At 37.6% G+C, this 24,708-nt stretch overlaps 1 protein-coding gene and 1 pseudogene across 3 annotated transcripts in view; both read right to left on the reverse strand.

The window, feature by feature from the left end:
• PCDH15 (protocadherin related 15) overlaps window positions 1-24,708 on the reverse strand; it is a 1,707,782-nt gene that overhangs the window by 1,338,345 nt on the left and 344,729 nt on the right. The gene's annotated exons all lie outside the window — the stretch shown is intronic.
• Window positions 10,043-23,303, reverse strand: LOC118547963 (dnaJ homolog subfamily C member 21 pseudogene; annotated as a pseudogene).

A 24,708-nucleotide genomic window follows, 5' to 3' on the forward strand; every position in this document is an offset into this window, starting at 1 on the left:
CATGTTAGGACCTACACAAAAAGGAGTGCAAACAAAAAGCATTAACACATCAGAACACTCTTTGTTCAATAAATCAACAACTGCTACATCTCTTTGGCCTAGATTTAATTCTACCTTTGGAGAAAAAGGGGCTGGAAAAAAAAGGACTATTCACCTACTTCTTTCTTTTATAATATTTCATTCTTATTTACATTAACTTTTCAAAGTTATAAAATATTGGACCTAACAGTAGGACTTATATACTTCTACAACTTTAGTTCTTTCATTAGAAAGAAAAATATTTTTTGTAGGTAAAAACAATTTTAAAAATACAATAATTCAGAAAAGGGGACATTAATTAGCTATTAAAAGTAACATGGAGGAGTCTAAAATATCACTGGAGTGATAGTAAAACCAAGAACCAAGGGATATGAAGCTATAAGAATCTATGGCAATTTAGCCTTAACATTTGAGGGAAAAATTTTCCCTATATTTTCAGAAGCAGTTAAAGCCATCTAAAAAGAAGAATAATTTAAAGTCAAAGGAACACACACACACTCAGATACATAGAACTATAGAAATGAGTAGACTATTGAAGTTCAGTCACTAAAAAATTCTCTAAAATATTGTTAAAACTAGTTAAAATGAGTCTATTGAGAAATCAAAATTTTCTATATACCAAAGTCAGGAGACCCACTAATAATTTATAATTATCTTCAATAAGTTATTTTTCATAATTTCCAGTGACCTTCATAATTTTCAGTAAGTATATAATTTCAACCAGTATTCAGTGAAACAGGGAAGAAATCTATTAGAACACAAATGGATGTTTGCCAATTCATGCTTGGACAGAACAGAAAGTGTGAGAGAGGTATGAGGACATTTCATTTAATAAGGCAAAAAAGATTAAAGTATAAATATTGAGGACCATGATAGATGTTTGATTTTCAACTATCATGAAGTTTCAAGTATTTATAGACTCATCTAACTTGTAGGTTGCATCTAAATGTGTTATAAACAATTCAATGGAAGGGAGAGACACAGAGAGAGCGGGGGGAGAGAGAGAGCATTTAATTAGAATTCACCCAAATCAATTATTTGGTAAAAAGAATTTTTTTTTTCCAAACAGCCAAACTGGGTAACACCTATTCCCTGTTGTCATTTTTTTAACTATGTATTTTGACCCTCATGTCTCCTAAAATGTCACTACCTAAGTCTTGAATTCATTCATGCATATAATTTCATTTGCATCAAATTACTAATTGATACAGGAATCGAGTTACATGGAGAATGTAGCTTTACCAGTAAATTCAGAGGTAACAACAAGGAAACAGGCTTTGCCAGTGAACCACTAAGGTATTTATTTTGGCTAGGAGAGTTTGCAGCTAAATCCCAGAAACATATAAAGCTATTCTTGTAAAGTATATAGCTCATTCAGCAATGAACATTAAAGTGAACCACTAAAGTTTGCTGATTGATCAATAAAGTCTGTGGCTCCATTTGTAGAATGTGCAAAAATTAAACCATTTCACTATTTGGTTCACTGAGTTAAGTACATAATGGTTCAAACAGTATATTATGTATTTGAAGTCAAGCAAATTGCACATTGCAATGTAGTCAACCATGAAAATATGCTATTTCAGTGATTAGCTAAGAATATTAAATTTGAAATAAAATTTGTAATTTGGACAGAAAATTACACAAAATAATTATTAGTCTGAATTTCTTTTATCTGTCTTCATTTTTTATCAGCTTTTATATCTAAGCATTGATTTTATACATGATTCTCCTTTGAAAGCACCATGCTTGTTAGTGCATACACAAAAATGTATTTATTACAGTTTTAAGATTTTACAATATATGAAAGAAATGCATAAGCTCAATAAATAGGAATGTTTCACTAACTGAAATTAATCTTTAAAAATCTATTTATAGGTGGTCCAGGACCAGTAGTTATTTCCCACACCAAGAAATGGTGCCTCCCAGGGTAGGTTTTTCCAGGAAGGATCAACCCTTTCCCCTGATTTTTTATGTGGTAATAGTTACAAAATTAATGTCGCTTTTAAGTGAGGGTTTTGGAAGATGCTCTTTTCTAGGGACTGTGGTTTAGAGAGTTCAGGGCTCCAATTCCAGCAGCATCTGGGAGCCTGGACCCATAGCATCATTTGGAAACCTTTGTAATAAGGGCAAGGTGTCTCATCTAGTAGCAAGCTGTCAGTGGAATGGTGAGTTACAGATTTAAGGCAAAGAGAATCAGTTCAATTGAACAGCGGTTTATAATCCTCTGCTACTTGGTCAACACTAGACATATAAGCAAAGTATAAAAGAAGATCTCTTCTCAAAGTATCTTTTGGAAAAACGTATTACATACAGAAACAAACCAACAAAAAAACAATATATGAGGAAATAATTATATGTCATAATACATGATAAAGAGAACCAAACCGGTTCTGTGACTTTTCATAAATAGGGAAAGCTTTGTGAAGTTTATGGGACTTGAACTCTTGATAGGCTTGTGCAAAAAATAAATGATATTTCTAGATCTTAATCTTGCTATATCAAGAACACTGTGAATAATAAAATTTCAAATTCAAGTTGTTTTAGAAACAGCGTAGCCCATCCTACATCTCATGCCCTGGGTACCGACCAGAGAAATTGAGCTAGACAGCTTGAAGCATCCCGATTCATCGTGTTGCCTGCAATACACCCCAGAGGTTAGCAGTTCCATTTGGAGAGGTAAAATATAACTGGATTTTGAGATAACTTGAGAATAGAATGGCTTAGATTTAATCTGTTCATCGTCAGAATTTGCTATCGGTTATCAGGAAGGATCGGGATACGACAATCGCGGTATTTTAGAAAATTGGACTTGTTTCTACACAGAGTTTGAGGAAGAAATAGATTATGAGTTTATGGAAAACTGGAGCTAGATTAGTATTAGTAGAGAGAAGAGAGCAGAGTCTCAGTGTAAATGGGCCACAGACAGGACCAGATGGCAAAGGAAGGACAGAAGAGGATAGAGATTCTAATACGATTCTCAACACACAATTCTGGAAGATTCAATTTCTGAGATGTGTGCAGATAGTAAAGAAATGCTTTGAGAAATGCAGGAGTGGCGTATGAGGAAACAGCGGGAGACGCTGCATATGAGCCGTACCAACAAGGACGGAGTGCGTGCAGCCTTGGTCCTCGTCGGAGAGCCAGGGGCAGAAGCCTGAGACCTCACCTGCACGCTGTGGCCAGCTTGGGAGTGAGCACAGGAAGGGAGCAGGGACAGAATTAATAAGACTGAAAGATGTCAGGCCCAGAGGAAACAGAGCCAGGAGGATGCAATAGCATGAGCACCAAGAAAAATTATTTTTGAAGTAATTTTGAAATTTACCATGAAACCAAGAGTAGAAGAATTGGAAAAATTATGCCATAGGGCTTCATGGAAAAACCATGGTCACTTTATAACTTCACATCAGAATTTAAAAGTTTTATATTCCCTACCCTTATAAATTTCCCTTGATATAAATGTATGTGTGCGTGTGTGCACGTGTGTGCACGTTTGCGTGCATAAGGGAATCAGGAAGTGTGTGAGATAAGGAAAAGGAAACAGCGAATATATAACTGATCAGTAACATCTGCCATTAAAAAAAAAAAAAAAGTGAGGGTGAGACTAACTGAGTAAGGCCGAACAGAGAATTGTTTAACGACTGGGAAACCTGATCACATTCTAAAATGAGGGGAAAGGGCCATTAATAAAATGACGTAACACCTGGTGTCTGAATGCCTATGATGTGTCCTGAATAGTCATAATTGAGGAGGAAGATGGTGGTGAGCAAGACAGCGGGGTCATTGCCCTCAGGGAGCTTACATTCCAGGGGAGATTAGCAGTACATAATCAGGCAAAGAAATCCTATAATTCCATGCAGAACTAATGTTAGGTGGAAGGTGGAGGAGAGCAGTGGAATGAACTGCCCCAGGAGGAGCCCCGTGTCCTTGAAGTCCTTGAAGGGGGGTGGCAGAGACAAGAGCTGGAGGCCAAGGTGGTGATAAATAGATCACACACTGGAAGCCTGGGGGCACAACATCCTGACCTCATGGCTTCAAGACCCCGGGGTTGACAGGTGTAGGGGCAGGTGCTCTGCCTTCCACCTCTGTCCCAGGGTAACCCCCAGACTCATCACAGTGCATGTGCATGGTGCGTACAGCCCCCCACTGTGGAGAAAGGTTGCCAGGACGGTTCTGGTACAAACCTTGTAAAGTCAAAACCTTCCCCTTCCAATCTGTGGGAGGGGTCCCCCAAAGGATCAGAAGCACCTCCAGTAGAGACCACCCCCCTGCCCATCACAGCTCCTCCCAGCCCAGAGAGACCCCATAATATCCAATCCCACAGCAGCCTAGGGCGGGCTCCACCCCCAGGAGCCCTCCCGCTCTCCCACCTTGAGATACACTGCTTTGCCCTTGCCACTTCCCTCTGGCTGTCTTTATTACAACCCAGACCCCCAAGTAAATCCCCTGGTGGGGGATCCAAGGACTGAGACTGCCGTTCACACAAGGCAGACTCCCACCCACTAGGAACAATGAGAACATGAAAAAAAAACAAAAAACAAAAAACTATTCATTGGATGGGAATGGTATTTTTAATTATATTAACATAAAGAATTTCTTGGAGGAAATGACATTTGAGCAGGAATTTGAATGCAAAGGACTCATTAATTTCCAGTAGAGCAAATAGCAAATAAAAGCCCTTCATCAGGAACTACCAATTTTTCAGGAGTCTGGTATATGGTATAAGGAGGCAAGTGGTATGAAATGAGGTGCAAAGGGGTAGGTGGAGTCTATAGGACATGGGATCATGTGAAATTTTATAAGAAATGTAGTCTAAAACTTAGAGCAGCCATTGTTTGGTTTTATGCATGGTAATGACAGAATCTGTTCCTTTTGTTTGCTTTATTTTGTTTTGAAAGGCTCACCTTTGGTATTTCATAGGCAACTGTTTACGTGAGTAGGAATGGAGATGGGGAAGTAGGGAAAATTATTGTAGTATCTGTGTGAGAGATGCTGGTGGCTGGAAATCAAAACTGCTGTGTACAACATGAACAACGGTACACAGTGGCCCTGATTAAACCTCAACAGTTTATAAGACCAAAAAAGTACAATGGCTAGATTTGGGGTATGTTTGAGAAGTAGATCCAATATGGGACTGGTAGATAAATAGGATGCAGGATATGAAATACACAGAAGAATTAGAGATGATTTCTAAGTCCTTGGTTTGTTTTTGTTTTTTTTCCTTTTTTTTTTTTTTTTTTAAGATTTTATTTCTTTATTTGACAGAGAGAGACACAGCGAGAGAGGGAACACAAGCAGGGGGAGTGGGAGAGGGAGAAGCAGGCCCCCCGCAGAGCAGGGAGCCCAATGCGGGGCTTGATCCCAGGACCCTGGGATCATGACCTGAGCCAAAGGCAGACGCTTAACGACTGAGCCACCCAGGCGCCCCATAAGTCCTCAATTTGTGAGATAAACAATTGGGTGAATAATGCAGCAACAACTAGGTTGGAAAGACTTGGTGAGGCGAGGCTTGGTTTGGGCAGGAAGGGGAAATCTAGCACAACGATACAACGTAAGTTTGGTATAACTATTGAATATTCAAGAGGATAGATCAACCAAGAAGTGCAACGTAGGATGTGAACCTCTGGAGACCAGTCCGTATTTGGATTGTGAACACAGAAATAATAAACATATAGAAGCTGCTTAATACCTAGGACAACATCTATCCTAGCAAGTAATACTGAAGAGAAAAGAGAAAGGTCAAGAATCAAATCCTGGGCTCTGAAGGGGAAAAGGAAAAGAGACTGCAGAGGTGTGTCAGAAGCTAGGAAAGCATCTCGAGGGACAGGGTGTGGTCAGCATAAGGTGACGGCTGCGGGGTAGTCACTTGATTTGGCAGATGGGGCACTTACACAACCTTAATTCCACCCGGTGGTAGAAACCTGGCTGGAGTAAATCGGGGATAGAAGGAGACCTGAGGACAGGGAGACAGCAAGTACACACCTTTTTTACTCAGTTGCTAGGAGGAAGAAAAGAGCTGCATAAGAGCTAAAGAGGGATGTAATCAATTTTTAAAAGATGGTTACTAGTACTTATTTTTAGGCCAATGCAAACAATCCACCAATAGAAGGGGAGAAATGGAGGGTGCTGGAAAGCTAAGAAATCTTGGCAGGTGCGAACTTTCTGAGTGGGAGCACGGTGAGGTCCAAAGCACAAACGGAGCAATGCTGGCCCCGAGAGTAGAGGCAATATTGTGCCTCGGCCACATCTGAAGAGAAGCCAGAGGCTGCTACCAGTGCAGGTTTAGAGGAGCCCCTGTTCCCACGGGGCTAAAATAAGGGGTTGCAATTGGATTATTTCTACTTGCTCACTAAGTCAGCAAAGGTGATAGAGAAGAGAAGGAACGGGTGTAAGGAGGGCTAGAAAGGGGAGAGAGAGATGCTCATAAGCAAAGAAGGGATTGCCTCGTGAACAAAGACATGATCCCCACATTATTCTGGAGAAGAAATAAAATTGAAAAAAAATTACTGGCTAACATGTTTGACTAAAAGAAACAGAATTTTAAAGCATTAATGGATTGGTCAGACAAAATTTTCCTCCCCCCCACCTTTTTTTTAAATCAATGTTTCCATAGAGTTTAATGCATTAAGCCAATTTACACAGTCTCTTAAGATTAGTTTTTACTTGTAGCTGACTTCATTAAAATATTCTTCATACCCATTTGGAAGGCAAACCTCTAGGTAATATTGCAGGATGTTAAAGTCATTTAAATACAAATGACATATGCCATATTTGCATTTAACAAGTTAACTCAGATTTATCCTACCTGTAAGGCTTTTAAAATGGTACAGAAAGGACAGATAAGCAAAATCTTTTTAAGTACTGGGCTTCAAGTCTCAAAATGTAATGTGCAATGTGGAAAGACAAATGCCTCTGCTTTGATCTCTGTAGGAAGTTTGGGCTGAAATCCACATTGCAACTGATGTGTGAACTGTGTCTTGTCTAATGAACAGATTCATGGTAAAATCCTTTGGGCTTGTTAGCTTTTCTCCTACTGAATAGGGATACCTCTGGGGTAACCTGATGCTTCACAAACAGTATCGCTAAAGATGAAATCTTTAGGTGGTTAAGAAACAAGAAAAAGCACAGTATACCCAGCTATGCCATTCCTTCCGTGCAACTAATCACAATTCCTCAGGCTTTAATTAAGCAGCATGAGGCAGCCCAATTAATTCAACATATGCCCCAATAAGGCCTTGCCAAATTCATGGTTACGACACATGAAATGCAATTGGTAGGAATCAGAATGCCCCGGCTTCTCTCAGCCTTGCATACTAAGCCTACTGTTTCAAGGCTAACTTTTGGTCACAATGGCATCCCACCACTGAAGGACGAAGTTGTGCACATTGAGATAAATGGGCATAAGAAGGCTGGGTGCAGGCTGCATGTGTCACCATCCTCATACTGTTGTTTGTGGGTGTTAAAAAGCCCACTTACTGTGAAAACATCCAGCGTCCCCCTTGGGCAGCCACCGATGCCCCGAGAATCACCATGTTACACCCACCCTTTTGTAGGCATTTGGTCATTGCATCTATGGAAGCCAGTATTAAAATGTGAGTGTGTTCATCGGCACACTGTTTCACAAATACACCCACTGATACTTAGCTAAGTTTGGAGGAAACGGGACAGCAGGATTGTGATCTTGAGAATTATTCCTAGTAGTTTCCCGAAATGGCTTATACTATTTATAATTTTAAAACTTTTAACAAGCTTAGAAACCTCTGTCCTTGAAACATCAAAGCTGAGATGAATTATAAGTTTTTGTAAATTATATTAAAAAACACGTAAATTTTAAACTGATATCCAAAAAGTATGTGTATGTTATCTCACTACTTGTGAGATAGGGACATTTAAAAATTCCATGAAATTCCGCTTTTGGCTCCTTTTCCTGTTTTCTGTTTTTGCTAGGACCTACACTCCCACCTTACACATGTCTCATACTACAAATAATGTATGTCCTCCTTGTAAGGGACATGGAGGTAATGATTTCCTCAGAGTCTTCCAGCACAACAGATAACATCTAAGGAGTGACCAGACCTAACTACCATGTGCGTAATCCAGGCCACCGATGCTAGACATCTCAGCTCCAAGACCCCTGGCTCCAGGGAATAAGTGACTTACGGAGGACCTGGACACTTGTCCTTGTTCTAACCGGTCCCTGGATGCCTGAGAGGACACATACACCAGACCACAATCCTCAATAAAATTCCCAGACCCTGAGAGCAAAGACAAGACTCTTTCTCCCTTCCTCAGTCTCCCAAACACTCTGTCTGTACCTGTTGTCTCTCTATACCTTCGATAAACTCTATTCTCATTCCTTCCTGGATTGCAGTTGATTTCTATCCTGCACATAGCCAGGGACCCTCTTGGCTGATCCTGTGGGACCCCCTCTGGGTCCTCAGACCCAGCCTGCCTGCATCACTTGCTGGAAGTCACTGATTAAAGGTCATTTTTCATTGCATTGACAGCAAAAGAAAACTTGATCTACAGAAAGTCAAAGCCAAAATCAGACCATTTCTGGTTTCTGCACAGCTTCTCCTACAAATTCAATTTCACTGTTGGGAAAATGAAATATGATATATATATTTAACCCTGAAGATAAATCCTCAGATGGGTTGTTAAAATAATTTAAAGCAGTCTGAGAGATATGACAAACAAGGTTTATGTAAAACTTCAAATTTTAAAAGAAAACAATTCTTTAGGATTGTCAATATAGAAAGAATAAATCTTTGTGATTTAGTTACGGTACTAGAAAAAATACTTAGTTCCCACCCTGATAAACCCAAATATGAACCCATCTCATGCTATTCCTGGCTACACAAGTCACTCTTTAAATATTTCACCTCATCCAGGCCTGATACACCAAAAAATAGCTTTTTTCCTACTGAATAGGGATACCTCTGGGGTAACCTGATGGTCCACAAACACTATCGCTGAAGATGAAATCTTTATAAATCTCTATATCTAAATAAAGGAGAAAACATCCATAACAATGAATTAACTTTTCACTGTAAATTTCATGAATACACGTCTATGTCTTTTTTGTTCCTATTTCCAGCCAAGTAAGACAGTAATTATCACTTATCATATTTGCTATACAACAGTTCTTGAATGAATGACTCCTTCATGTTGCACTTAATCCTCACAATAAAATTTTTCTCAAGAACAGAATGACAATTTTATATATATGTCGCTATAAAAACCTGGGTTCAGAGAAGCCGACAGCCACGATGAAGAAAGGATAGAGGCTCAGTTCTGATTCCAAGCCCTGTGTTCTCTACATCACATCATAGCTGCCCATGACTCCTGGGTGACATTAACCGAGAACTTGCTCTGCTCCAACAACTTCTCTAAGAACTTCCAATGTGCCCATTCACACAGATATTATTAAAACCTATATGTTGACACTATTCTTACACTATTTTATGATGGTGAGACTGACTACAGAGAAAATACATTACTTGTGGGGGGAAAAAACGTCATTTCTCCAGGATTCAAGCCTAGGCAATATGACATGTCACTGCCCTTTTAAGCTCCATATTATATATCGGCATGCCTAGTTCAATACTGATTCATTAAATAATCACTGAATCAGAAAGTAGGGAATCAGGAGTGAAACACATTGTATCTACTCTGAAAAATCTAACCAACCAGGTAGATGGTCAATAAAGCACTTAAAGGATATGTTTCTATGTATCTAGAAAGTTATTTTCATTAGAGGCAGGATTTTTGTTTTGTACACTGCCTAAACACCAGCAATTTTTTATGTGTTAAAATAGTTTAATTCTCCCTGTACATTTCTGTCCATGTGAGCCAAGAGAAATCAAGAATGTATACTTTACAATATGTACCTGTTTTGAGACATTCAAGTCAATTCAGATGGCAAAGTAGAATTCAATCACTAATGAAATGTTTAAAAAATATATATTAAACAAAAAAATGTTTTTACAAGATAAAAATAATCTTCCACAATGCAATAAATTGCAGATCACCGAAATTTTAACTCTTTAGATGACTTCAGTTCAGTTTTTGGTTTCAAAATCTAGAGACAATCAAAAAGAAAAAGCGTTGGCAGAATTTCTGTTTTTACGTTTCTCTTTCTTGCTTCGACTACTTGTTACACTGTTTAAAGAACATGATGAAGGTGCCCTTACATGACCTGTGGCCTTCAGATGGTCAAAAAGTTTATTCCAGGATGGAAATTCACTATGGCAGGTTGCATAGCTGATAAGAACATCACTCACTGTCTGTGGTTTAGCAGGTACTTTGACAGATTTTTTCATATCTTTGGCTTTTTTTCCTTTGGGTTTAGGAGCATTCTTAGCTTCCCTTTTTGGATCATCACAGAGTTCGACAGTCTCAGTGACAGTGATACTTTCTTGGGGACTCCCATCCAATTCTTTGGCACGGTCTTGATTTAAGTTGGTATCTTCTGATTCAAACTTTACTTCTTCTCCAGTTCCATTTTCATTGAAATTATCATCATAATTCTGTGCTGGTTTCTGTTTCTTTTTCTTCTGCCTTTTGGAAAGCTTTTGTTTTGGTGCATCTTCTATTTCTTCCTCAGAATTGGCATTCAATGGATTTTCATCAGTTTGAAGTCCTGAAAAATTTTCTTCCTCCTCCTCCAACTGTTGTTTTAACAAGGCAACCATTTCCCGATGCTTCTTTGATTTTTCATGATTCCTCATGGCCTTTTCCATCTTGAAAGATTTGTCACACGCTGGGCAGTAAAGGTCATCATACAGCTCAGCATCCTCAGCCTCATCACTGTCTTTACCACTGTGCCGATCTTTGAGCTCAGATTCCTCTGCCCCATCTTTGGGCTCAGATTCCTCTGTCTCATCTTCATCTGATCCATCTCCAAACTCCTTCTCGTAGCCCACCTCCATTTCCTTGAGCTCCTTCCCCAGGTCGGCCACGGTCATCCAGCTCTGTCCCTTGTACTGCTCAGCCAGTTTGACCTGCTTCAGCTTCTGCAGCCGCCTCATCTCCTCTGCCTTCCTGGCCTTCTCGGCATTCTGTTCCTCCACGAGCTTCCGATGCGCCTGCACTCTTCTATCTCTCTTATGGATGAATGCGACCAGCTGGCGCACAAGCTCGTTCTCCTTCCTTGCTTTGTCGCGAGTTTTTTTTTTTTTCTTTTTCCATGGCTCTTTCGCCCAGCAGTTCGAAGCTTGTCATGTATCATATTCTTCCTTCCAAGGAAAGTTCTTCTGAGTGCAGAAACTGCCAACAGGCATAGAAAGGGTGGACTACCGTATCATAGTCATTCTGGGAGTCTCCAAAAGTGGGGAAATCTTCCATCTCCTCTTCTAACATAGATTCTAGCTCTTCCTTCACAATCATTTTAAAAACGTTATGATAAACTGCATAAAAGCCCTTTTCATCATCTCCATAACCAGAGTAACAGGTCCTTGTTTGTTGTGAGCACTCAAGATTTATTAATGAATTAATCTATTGCTCTAATCTTCCATCCAATCAGAAGGTATTTGCCAGACAACTAAGTGGGAACAGGTACATAGGAAGCAAGAGGACAGTGGCTATTTACTTTGGAATCAGAGACCTAAATTAAAGTCTCTCTCTTCTTAGTCCCATGGACTTGGGATAGGTTTCCTCTCTCTGAATTAGGGCAACTGACATACACAGAAAAAGGTAAAATGAGACTCCAATGACATAATCAAGTAAATCTCAAACCAGTGTCTAGCATTCAGTTATCTGATGAATAATTAAATTAATGAACAGAATAAGAATGGAGAAATATGTCCTAGAATGAAGTGTTTTTTCCATAGATTATTTAACAGTATCACCAGCCAGTCAAAATAACTAAATTCATTGGTGCAGCCCCTATGGGAAACAATACAGAGGTTCCTCAAAAAATTAAAAATATAGGGGTGCCTGGGTGGTGCATTTGGTTAAGCATCCAACTCTTGGTTTTTGGCTCAGGTCTTGGTCTCAGGGTCATGAGATTGAGCCCTGCATCAGACTCCACCGTGGAGTCAGCTTCAGAATCTCTATCTCTCCCTCCACTTCCCCTGCTTATGTGCTCTTTCTCTAAAATAAATAAACGGGGGCACTTGGGTGGCTCAGAAGGTTAAGTGTCTGCCTTCGGCTCAGGTCATCATCTCAGGGTCCTGGGATTGAGCCCCACATCTGGCTTCCTGCTCAACAGGGAGTCTGCTTCTCCCTCTGCCTCTCCCCCTGCTTGTGCTCTCTCTATGTCTCTCTCTCTCAAATAAAGAAATAAATCCTTGGAAAAATATCTTAAAAAATAAATCTTTTTAAAAATTAAAAATAGAAACACATATCATCTAGTAATTCCACTTCTAAGTACTTATCCAAAGAAAATGAAAACACTAATTCAAAAAGACATATATACCACTGTGTTCATTGCACCATTATTTAAAATTGCCAAGATACAGAAGCAACCTGAATGTCCATTAATGGATGTATGGATAAGGAAGAAGTAGAGTGTATATATATGTGTGTGTGTGTGTATTTATATAATATTTATATATTTTATGTATAAATTTTACTATATATTTTATATATAAATTTTATATATTTACATATAAAATATATTTATATATTTATTATATATATTTATTTGTATATTATATATATATTTATACACACACAGAATATTACTTAGCCATAAAGAATAGTGAAATTTTGCCATTTGTGACAACATGGATAGAGCTAGAGAATATTATGCTAAGTGAAATAAGTCAGACAGAGAAAGACAAATACCATGATTTCACTTACATGTGAAATCTAAAAAACAATAACAGAAATGGAATAACAAACAAAATCTAAAAAATAATAACAGTGACAAACAAAACAAAACAAAACAGAAATAGACTCCAAGATACAGAGAACAAACTGACGGTTGCCAGGGGGGAAGTGGGGGGGGGGGTGATAGGTGATGGGGATAAAGAGGTACAGATTTCCATTTGTAATATGGTTGAGGCATGGGGATGGAAAGTGCAGCATAGGGAATACAGTCAATAAAACAGTTTTGTATGGAGAAAGATGGTAACTAGATTTACTGTGGTGACCATTTTGTAATGTATATAAATATCAAATCACTGGGTTGTACACCTGAAATTAATGTATTATTGTATGCCAATTATTCTTCAGTTAAAGAAAAGAAGCAACACTATAAAGGTGTTTAGAATAATTTTTCCATTTTGCTGGCAGGTACTTTCACATTTAATTAGGAGGAAGGCTGAGGATACACACAATTTGTACTTTATAGTCTTGGCACTATTAAGTAAATATGGGGACAACCAAGAAGAAAATAGGTTGACTGTCAGGATCAGGCAGGTTGAAGCAGCGATCACCCCTGGTCTCATAGGCACATGCATTTTCCTACTTCCCCGCACATGATGGAAACCTGTCTCTGTGCTTCTGCTCCCCTCACTCATCCCCTCAACTATGCAACTTTTCTAATGCTCAGGCTCTCTCACCTCCGTGCAACTTCCTGAGACCTGTCCTTCTGCATCCCACAAAACATCTGTTCCACAAGAGATGCAAGCTTTTTATTCACTAAGTTTGCAAATAGGAACTAAGTATTTTATATTTTAAAAAATTCTAAAAGAAAACACCAATGAAAACCCGTTATTTCCACAAGAGTGGTTTTGACAGGAGTAGGTATGCAGAATCGATTCCATTTTATGTAACTCATGAAATCTTGGAGGCAGTGACATTATCAGGACTGCATCTCATCCTATTACAGGGTAACAATATCCACTATCTGAGAACAGAGAACAGGCATCAGCTATGAATTTGAGGAAATGAATACGGCTCTGTGCTTCTTGTGTAGCATTCCTTCCACAAAAGTAACATGTAAGAGAAATGAACAATCATCCCGAAGCTCATGTCAGTTAAGAGGACCAATTAAGTGGTTTTGTTTTGGTGCTCGCTTCAGCAGCACATATACTAAATGGTTTTGTTTTGTTTTTAAATCTTTCAATCTGTCAGCTAAGAGAACAGCAATGGGTAAAAACAAAACCACTCAGTGATAATTTTCTATGAATGTGGTGAAGTTGAAATAGACATCTTAAAAATTCTTGTGCTGCATTTCATGTTTTTCAAACAAGAATTTTTTCCCCATGTTTTTCAGACAAGAATTCAAACTCAACATCACAAGGCAGGATGAGGTTGGGTGGACAAGAGCATTAAGAAAAAGGAAGTTTTATACTCCCCCACCTCTGGCCTTGAATGGACGGTCCTGCTGGCCATTCCTCCTCATCACAGTTGCTAACACAATAGACTCGGCAAGATTTAATTCCCTTAGATACTCCTAAGATACTCCAAACATGTCTTTATCACAGTACTTAACAAATCTCTATTAAAACGGTCTGCTGTACCAAGTGGGATTTATCCCTGGGCTGCAAGGTTGGTTCAACATCCGCAAATCAATCAACGTGATACAATACATTAACAAAAGAAAGAACAAGAATCATATGATACTTTCAATAGATGCAGAAAAAGCATTTGACAAAGTACAGCATCCTTTCTTGATCAAAACTCTTCAGGGTATAGGGATCGAGGGTACATACCTCAATATCATAAAAGCCATCTATGAAAAACCTACAGCGAATATCATTCTCAATGGGGAAAAACTGAGAGCTTTCCCCCTAAGGTCAGGAATGCCTCAGGGATGTCCACTATCACCACTGCTATTCAACATAGTATTAGAAGTCCTAGCCACAGCAATCAGACAACAAAAAGAAATAAAAGGCATCCAAATCGGCAAAGAAGAAGTCAAACTCTCACTCTTTGCAGATGAGATGATACTTTATGTGGAAAACCCAAAAGACTCCACCCCAAAACTGGTAGAACTCCTACAGGAATTCAGTAAAGTGGCAGGATATAAAATCAATGCACAGAAGTCAGTGGCATTCCTATACACCAACAACAAGACAGAAGAAAGAGAAATTAAGGAGTCGATCCCATTTACAATTGCACCCAAAACCATAAGATACCTAGGAATAAATCTAACCAAAGAGGCAAAGGATCTGTACTCAGAAAACTACAAAATACTCATGAAAGAAATTGAGGAAGACACAAAGAAATGGAAAAACGTTCCATGCTCATGGATTGGAAGAACAAATATTGTGAAGATGTCAATGCTACCTAGAGCAATCTACACATTCAGTGCAATCCCCATCAAAATACCATCCACTTTTTTCAAAGAAATGGAACAAATAATCCTAAAATTTGTATGGAACCAGAAAAGACCCCGAATAGCCAGAGGAATGTTGAAAAAGAAAAGCAAAGCTGGTGGCATCACAATTCCGGACTTCCAGCTCTATTACAAAGCTGTCATCATCAAGACAAAAACAGACACATAGATCAATGGAACAGGATAGAGAGCCCAGAAATGGACCCTCAACTCTACAGTCAACTAATCTTTGACAAAGCAGGAAAGAATGTCCAATGGAAAAAAGACAGTCTCTTCAACAAATGGTGTTGGGAAAATTGGACAGCCACATGCAGAAGAATGAAACTGGACCATTTCCTTACACCACACACAAAAATAGACTCCAAATGGTTGAAAGACCTCAATGTGAGACAGGAGTCCATCAAAATCCTAAAGGAGAACACAGGCAGCAACCTCTTCGACTTCAGCTGCAGCAATGTCTTCCTAGAAACATCGCCAAAGGCAAGGGAAGCAAGGGCAAAAATGAACTATTGGGACTTCATCAAGATAAAAAACTTTTGCACAGCAAAAGAAACAGTCAACAAAACCAAAAGACAACCGACAGAATGGGAGAAGATATTTGCAAATGACATATCAGATAAAGGGCTAGTATCCAAAATCTATAAAGAACTTATCAAACTCAACACCCAAAGAACAAAGAATCCAATCAAGAAGTGGGCAGAAGACATGAACAGACATTTTTCCAAAGAAGACATCCAAATGGCCAACAGACACATGAAAAAGTGCTCAACATCGCTCGGCGTCAGGGAAATCCAAATCAAAACCTCGATGAGATACCACCTCACACCAGTCAGAATGGCTAAAATCAACAAGTCAGGAAATGACATGTTGGCTGGGATGCGGAGAAAGGGGCACCCTCCTACACTGTTGGTGGGAATGCAAGCTGGTGCAACCACTCTGGAAAACAGTATGGAGGTTCCTCAAAAAGTTGAAAATAGAGCTACCATACGACCCAGCAATTGCACTACTGGGTATTTACCCCAAAGATACAAAAGTAGGGATCCAAAGGGGTATGTGCACCCCGATGTTCATAGCAGCAATGTCCACAATAGCCAAACTGTGGAAAGAGCCAAGATGCCCATCGACAGACGAATGGATAAAGAAGATGTGGTATATATACACAATGGAATATTATGCAGCCATCAAAAGGAATGAAATCTTGCCATTTGCAACGACGTGGATGGAACTGGACGGTGTTATGCTGAGCGAAATAAGTCAATCAGAAAAAGACATGTATCAAATGACCTCACTGATATGAGGAATTCTTAATCTCAGGAAACAAACTGAGGGTTGCTGGAGTGGGGGGTGGGGTGGGAGGGATGGGGTGGCTGGGTGATAGACATTGAGGAGGGTATGGGCTATGGTGAGCGCTGTGAATTGTGCAAGACTGTTGAATCACAGATCTGTACCTCTGAAACAAATAATGCAATATATGTTAAGAAAAAAAAAAGAAGATAGCAGGAGGGGAAGAATGAGGGGGGAGAAATTGGAGGGGGAGACGAACCATGAGAGATGATGGACTCTGAAAAACAAACTGAGGGTTCTAGAGGGGAGGGGGTGGGAGGATGGGTTAGCCTGGTGATGGGTATTAAGGAGCGCACGTTCTTCATGGAGCACTGGGTGTTATACACAAACAATGAATCGTGGAACACTACATCAAAAACTAATGATGTAATGTATGGTGATTACCATAACAATAAAAATACAGAATCAAAAGACAAGCAAAAAAAATAAATTAAAATAAATAAAAAGGTTCATTGAGAAAAAAAAACGGTCTGTCTCTATTAGATTATGTAGCTGTGAACACTGGAGAGAAATCTTGTTTTTTTTTTTTTTTCTCTTTTTAAGATTTTATTTATTTGTCAGAGAGAGCGAGCGAGCACAAGCAGGGGGAGCGGCCGAGGGAGAAGCAGACTCCCCTTGATCCCAGGATCCTGGGATCATGACCTGAGCCAAACGTTGCTGCCACCCAGGCATCCCGAAATCTTGTTGTTCATATTTAAAGTCCTAAGCAGAACACTGCACGGTGCCTGGTGATACTGTTTCTGATGTTCAGTGGAAAACTATAAAATAACTTTCAGAGATTTTGCACATAGCACATTATATAAGTTCTTTTCAATGTAGGGTTCGGTAGTATTTAACACTCTCATTTTTCAATTAGGAAAATTATGCTAAAATGAAACAATAAATTTATTTTTGTTTACATAGCTGGTAAGTGGTGGATCAAAGATTCAAATCCTGGGCTACATCATTCAAAAAAAAAAAAATTGTCATTTCTATTACAACACTACATCCATAGCAAAGAAGGAAAAATGAAGAAATAACAACCTTTGAAGTAGACTGTGTTCAGACAATGGTCATTTATTAATACTGGCTCCATTTGATTTGACAAGTGTCTTCATATAGGAGGAAATCAGGAGGTAATTAAAGACGCTTTGTCAACCCATCTATAAAGGTGCAAGCCCGGGTGAGTGGTAGAATCATGACGAAATCCACGAACAAGAAGGTGTGTGTGTGACAAGACAAATTACTTTACTCCCACTAAGTTATCATCGCTGCCTGGCAGAGGGAAATGTATGTAAATACAGGCTCCCTGTTAGAACTTGCCTATATCCCAGTCACCCATCATCATTTACCAGAGATGTGGAGAAGTTAACCCACTCCTCCAAGGAGAAGCATGTGTTCTTATGCAGAAGAAAAGAAAGAATGGAAAGAGAATGTCACTAGTAAGCATACAACCTATTCTATCTTTAGAAAATTCACACACACTTTGAAGCAGGGATGTAGGAAGTATAGGAATCTAGGCTCAATAGTGAATTAGTTCACTGCAAAAGTTAACACACTCACATAAATAGATACACACATAATACACAATATGTGTATGTGCATTTATAGACAGTCCGAGTTATGTGGAATTACCTAGAAATTTCTTTTTTGTGAGAAAACTTCCAAGAACATCTACTAGGCATGTCTACTGAGCCATAACTTGCGTTTGTAATCAACCATGACAGGTGCTGAAATCTCAACTTGCCTCGACATCTGAAATAGGTCCCTTCCCCAGTAATGGTGATTTAAAGGACCCTAATAGGATCCAAGAATACAGACTGCAGATGTTCGTGATGCATGAAATTGGCAGAACACCTGACAATACTCTGCCTAAAGAGTGGACTTTCTGTCACTAAAACTAAGTAGAAAGAAAACCTGCTCTAGATACTTTCCCCATACATTTAATTCAAGAGGAAATGACAGATGTTCTCACTCTCACATTGGACTCTAATTTGTCTAAATATCCTTCCTGGTGGGAACTGAGCTCAGTAGGAAGTGTCAGCGGTCCCATTATCCTAGATTCCCGGCACCATCCTGCGACTCCCAGATCTTACTGATGGTGTGACCAGCAGGAAGACGCTTAGTCCTCTCTTGCCTCCGACCAGGTAACCTCACTCACCTGTCAGGTCGAGTGTGCCGGCAGCTTCTTTCTAACCTGTGTTCCTATAACCGACTTAAAAAATACGCAATGTTTCTTCTGCCCCCCCTCCTTTTTAGGAATATTTCTATTGAATTATTGGTGTTCTTTAAGTTAATCCTTAGCCATTCTATTGTATTCTGGGTCCTTCCAAGAAGTTCCTGATAATGTATTCTTGACCAACTTTTCTATTTGGTTAGTGGTATTTATCAAATTGTTTAATGCATAACATTTATATATTCTGGATGTTACTTTCAAATACCTTCTCCCTGCTTAGGACTTAGGTTTTTACTTTCATTTTGTTGTCTCTTGACAATTAGAAGTTCTCAAAGCTAATGCTATTGCAATGGTCAATTATACCATGGGTGGTTTGTGCTCTCTGTTTTAAGATATCTATCCCAATATCATGTTATAAATATGTTAACATATTCTTCTATAGTGCCCTCTAGATGTGCTACAGGGTTTAATTTTTAGTAAGTTCTACACCCAATGTGGGGCTTGAACTCATGACCCCAAGATCAAGAGTCCCATGCTCTACCAGCTGAGCCAGCCAGGCGCCCCTAGATGTGCTATAGTTTTGTCTCTTCCATTACCATTGCAAGTCCACATGAAAGTGACTTTTTTTTTTCATCCCAGCACTATTCTTCCCCTCTGATCTATATCCAAGCTCTATTCATCAGTTGTTATGAGTGTTTTTTCTATGCATTACATTCTTTCTACTGAAATTTTTATTGATACATACAATTTCACTTAGATATATTCTTCTTTTATAATAAATCTTTATAATTTCTAATATTATAACATATACTTTATAATTATTTATTTCACCCCACAATTAGGTGTATGAGTATAAATACTTATGTCTTTGGTTGTTCAAGGAAGGTTTGTAATTTTTCATAAATGATATTTATTCCTAGGCACATCATAGTATTTTTGCTGTGTCACATGATACCTATTTAAGTATAAATTCTAACTGTAGCTGGTAAAAACAAAAACAAAAAAACAACCATCAAGGTTTTTATAAATTGATTTTGCATCCAGTAACCTACCAAAACACATTAATTCTAAACCCCTGCCTATAGATTCTTCTGGGCTTTCTGCATAACATGCAAGTAATGAAAGTGTAATTTTTTGCTTTACAAAATTTACATTTTTTTTTTTTTACAAACTTGTAAAATTCTCAAGTAAAGTGTAAAGTAGAAGTAGTGAGAGTGGGCATCCTTAATTTATTCCGGATTGTGAAGGATTGTTTTCAACATGTCACCATTAAGTATGGTATTATTAAAATGATTTTGTGTTTGGGAATACATGACCGTTAATTTTTTTTTAGCTTGCTGATATGGTTTAAATCATTAATGAGTATTTAAATTAATCAAAAACTTTTAAAAATTTACTGAGTTTATCATGTTTTCCTCTCCCTTCTTTTAATGCAGTGTATTACTTCAATCAATTTTCTAAAACTACACCAACTTTACATTCAGGGAATAAATACAAGTACACATTTTTAAAACTTCTGGATTCGATGTGTTTATATTCTCATTAGGAATTTTGCAAATAGGACTGCAGTTTTAGTTTCTTGCACTAGATTTGTTTGATAATTTATTAAGTTTATGTTTGCCTCATAAAGTATGTCAGAAAAAATTCATTATTTTAGTATTCTCAGGATTATTTGCTGTATCATTGGATTATTTCCTTTTATATATACATAAATATATATTAATTGTATATAATATATAAACATATATATTAATATATATATATATTATATTTATATATATTATAATTTGTCTGCAAAGGTTTCTAGTCCTGACATTGTCTTGTAGGAAGACTTAACTACTGTCCTTAGCTGTTAAAGAAGAATCACTATGCTGTACACCTGAAAGTAATGTAACATTGTATGTACACTATACTGGAATTAAAAAAAAAAAAAGAATACAGGTTTCTTTTGCTTCTTTAGTTAGGAAAATTGTATTTTTCTAGGAATCCATATTTTTCAATATATTGAAATAATGTTTTTCATAATAATCACTCATTTTTTTAGGATCTTTGGCTATATTCTCATTTTCATTTCTACTATAATTTATTTGTGCCTTCTCTCTTGTGTACAATTCATATTTCTAGATTTTTCCCAAATTTTTAATCACTTGGAATAACCTCCTTCAACATCTGCAATAATTATCTTTACTATAACTTTAATATTCATTTCATCATTTGGTTTTTACAGGTATTATTTATGCATTTATATTTTGGGAGTTACTCTGTTCTAAATTATCTTTTTTAAAGATTTTATTTATTTTAGAGCGAGAGAGAGCAGGAGTTGGAGGAGGGGCAGAGGGGGAGGGAGAGAAGGTATGAGTTCCCCCTTATAGCAGTACTGGGGTAAATTTCCTAAATGTCACATGACCATTCAACTTTTAAAAAAGGGATATGTGATAAAATCTCCCACAAATTCTTGTAGTTTTGGAAATTCTTGCTTTATAATTTTGAGGCTATGTTGTTTATTATATTCAGACAAATGCAACATTGTTACATAAAATTTATAAATCTGCATGATTCGCTGGACAGATCTCAATATGTCTTTCAACTTTTCAACAATTCAGGGAAAACTATATTGCCTCTTCCCCATTTCCTGTTTCTTAAAAAAAAACAAATTAAAAAAAGTCAACTGTCTTTGAACATGACTTCTTGATGTCTCTTCCATAATTCTTATGTGGTGACATTTTATATTCTCCATAAATGATAAAGCAAATTAAAAATAAAACACACATTCTTACCAGTTTCTGGCTCTATCTCTTGTTCTTTTAGCTAATTTGCTGTTTAATGTGTCCCTTGAATTTTTTGTTTTTATTATTTTTGTAATTTTAAGAATATGTTTTTTAATTTGCTTTGTCATTATGCTGTCTTGTTCTCTACTAATATTTGCTAGCTTCTCATTCATATTTATGCCATTGTTACTTTGTTTTCTACCAACATTTTCTAATGTATTAAACCTGTGGGTCTTTTTTTGTTATATCTATTATTCACTCAGAGTGCTTTATTTTCTTAATTTTTTATAGTTTCACTATAAATTGTGGAATGTCAACTGCAGTTTTTCTATGGAAATTTTAATCTTGGGTTAAAGTTGAATTCATACATAGATACTTTTAATTTGCTTCTATCAGACAAATGAGGACTTCATCAGACAGCGTACATGTGAAATTATATGCCTGCCTGATTTTTTTTTTCCAGAATACAGAGTATCATGACTGGGAGTCTGCTTATGAGCTGCCTTGTGATTCTGAATTTTCAGGATAAACTTACGTTTCCTCTATCAAGCCCCACTGTGAAGATCAGCATTGCATTCTCGATTTCTGTACAGAGGGATGCATTTCTTTTTCACTCTTCCATATCTATAGCTCTTTGGTTCCCTAATTGTATTCATGTGCCTCCTCTCAACTACCCAGACTGGGAAGAGCCTAGCTAGGTCTTACTTCTAACATCCCTAGGGCTCTCAAAGCAGGGGTGCCAGATCTGAAGGTTTGGAAGAATCCTGCAGGAAGAGGGCTGACTTTAAAGCTCCCTTATTTGAGAGTTCCTCATTCTACTTTCTTTGGAGGATTTGCAGATTCCTTCATTTTATTTATTAGCTCACAGATTTGTTTTTAAAAATGTGTTTTTAAAATATTTTATCCAGATACTTTTTTTTTTCAGTTTGGAGAATCAGAGCATGTCATCTATCCTACTATCCCTTATCTACATTTTCCCTGATATTCTTGATATTTTCCAGTTTGACATGGTCTTGATTTTAGGTTGGCCATCAATGAGCAAGAAATCTAAAAACTCCACTATAAGTTCCTTTGCAACCCAGTCTGTCTTAATTTAGGTAGCTTATAGTCTATTAGTATAAGATACTAGCTGAATTGGAAAAAGTCCTTTAAAAAATAGCCCTATGATGTGTTATATTTTGAAAAAGAGAAACTGTTCCAAAATATGGATCTCTATCTACACACATTTTTCAGTTTGGGCAAGGTAGACATTTTATATACTAGACACACCTATATTCTAGTAAATATATTTCTTTCTTTCTGGATATCCATTCATTCTGAAATATTTCACAGAGGGGATTTAAGAACATGCGCACTACTGTGATAATTTGACCTGCTTTGTTGGAAACAAAAAGGTAGTATAATAATAGACTGCTAAAAACAGCTAATGATCCTAGTTTATTTTTCAAGACGTGCTGCAATGCGGAGCTTGTCACAGGGTATTTCTGAGATCATTTTTTTTCACCCTACTCAAGAACTAGAGTAATTATCTTCTGACTTTGCTTGTGCCTATAAGCACCATCTCCATTATGCTGCCACCATTAACAGAGTAATTAGGAAGGCTATCACGGCCTCAAAGTCTGCTAAGTGATGAGACTCCACCTCATAAAATGTTCATTAGAGGACAAATTACCATTTCTTAGAGAAAGCATCTTCTCAAAATATACCACTTCTGATCTTCTTTGCCAACATCTTGGGTTTGTTTACTACTGCTATTCATTATTACAGCCATTAGGACTAGGTACGTCCGGAAGTAACCATGTCCTAAATATAACCTATTGGGCAGTAACTCAATTTTAAAAATACCATTGTGCTATTTAAATAGTAAAAAACATACATCATAAATAAATATCAATGCAGTCAATAGATAAGAGTAGATCAGTTAATATATTGTTGAGATTGCCCTTAACAAGCATTGTTATTGATCTCTGTGTACAGCTTTGCTACTTCACTGGAATGGAACAGAATAGATTATTGGCTTGTCGTTGCTCTTGGTGGGGATGGATATGTATGTTTTCATGAAAATTAAAAGCATGTAAACAAAACCAAAAGCAGAAAGAGTCAAAAACCTAAAAAAGTTGTGGCTAGAAAGTTCATATATATACATATATTAATTTAAAGCTTTAATCAATCACTAACCAATATATCATTTTTTTGTCTTTCAGATCTGGTTATTTGCACATTTTGAACGAGACTGATGTGTTAAGACAATGATCATTCCCACCCATATCAACAACAACACTGCCTCCCATAAATAAAGAGCTGCTTAACAAGTAAGATAATCAGTTTAGACCGAATCAAAGAGGATTTCTAATTTGGATGTTTCCATTTGAATATATAGATTTGTAAACTTTTAAAGGATGTTTATTAATGGATTAATAAAATAATGGATAAATTAAAAATACGTTTGAATCAGAGGGCTATGATGTTTTGAGGGTTTTGAATTGTTGCTTTCTCTTTCACTTTAAGATTTCTCAGACATGAGTCTGCAATTCCTATCCACCTGAGAAGAACTCAGAGTCTGAGCTCTCCTGATAGTGGCTCGGAGCCCGAGGCAAACCCACACTCCAAAACAGGCCACTGCAATTTTATACTCCATTTAACACTTCATTTTTATGCTCAAACTTCATTTTAGTCTGCAGTGTTAAACTCCCAGCATCTACCTGATGTGGGCCACAGGTTTTGATAAAATATTCATGAAAGACAGTTTGGGCAAGTCTAGGTTTCGAAGCCCCAAAGGAGTAAATATTGAACATCTTACTTGATTTTTAAAACAAAAGGCCCTAAAACACAGAAAGGGAGCCTTACTTCAAAAGGAGCTACAAAATATATTCTGAAAATAGTGAGTTTCATCAGCAGATGGTCCACAGATCATCTGATGGATATGCAATGTCAAGAGGAGCTCTTGGGGGAAGAATGTATGTAGTAGACGCACATGGAAATTATATAGATGTTTAAATTCAGAAAAGTTTGGTGAGGATAAGAATGGTGAACTTCTTTTGGAGAGGACTGTGTTGTAAGAGATACATATGGAAGCTTCGTATTCAATTTCCTTTGGAATGGACTTTGAGATCCCGGCTTAGATTTCTCAGGACTGTTCAGATGTCTCATTATCAGGCTGATTTCATTGGCAAACT

This window comes from Halichoerus grypus, chromosome 7 (assembly GCF_964656455.1).
Source record: "Halichoerus grypus chromosome 7, mHalGry1.hap1.1, whole genome shotgun sequence".
NCBI classification, from domain to species: Eukaryota; Metazoa; Chordata; class Mammalia; order Carnivora; family Phocidae; genus Halichoerus; species Halichoerus grypus.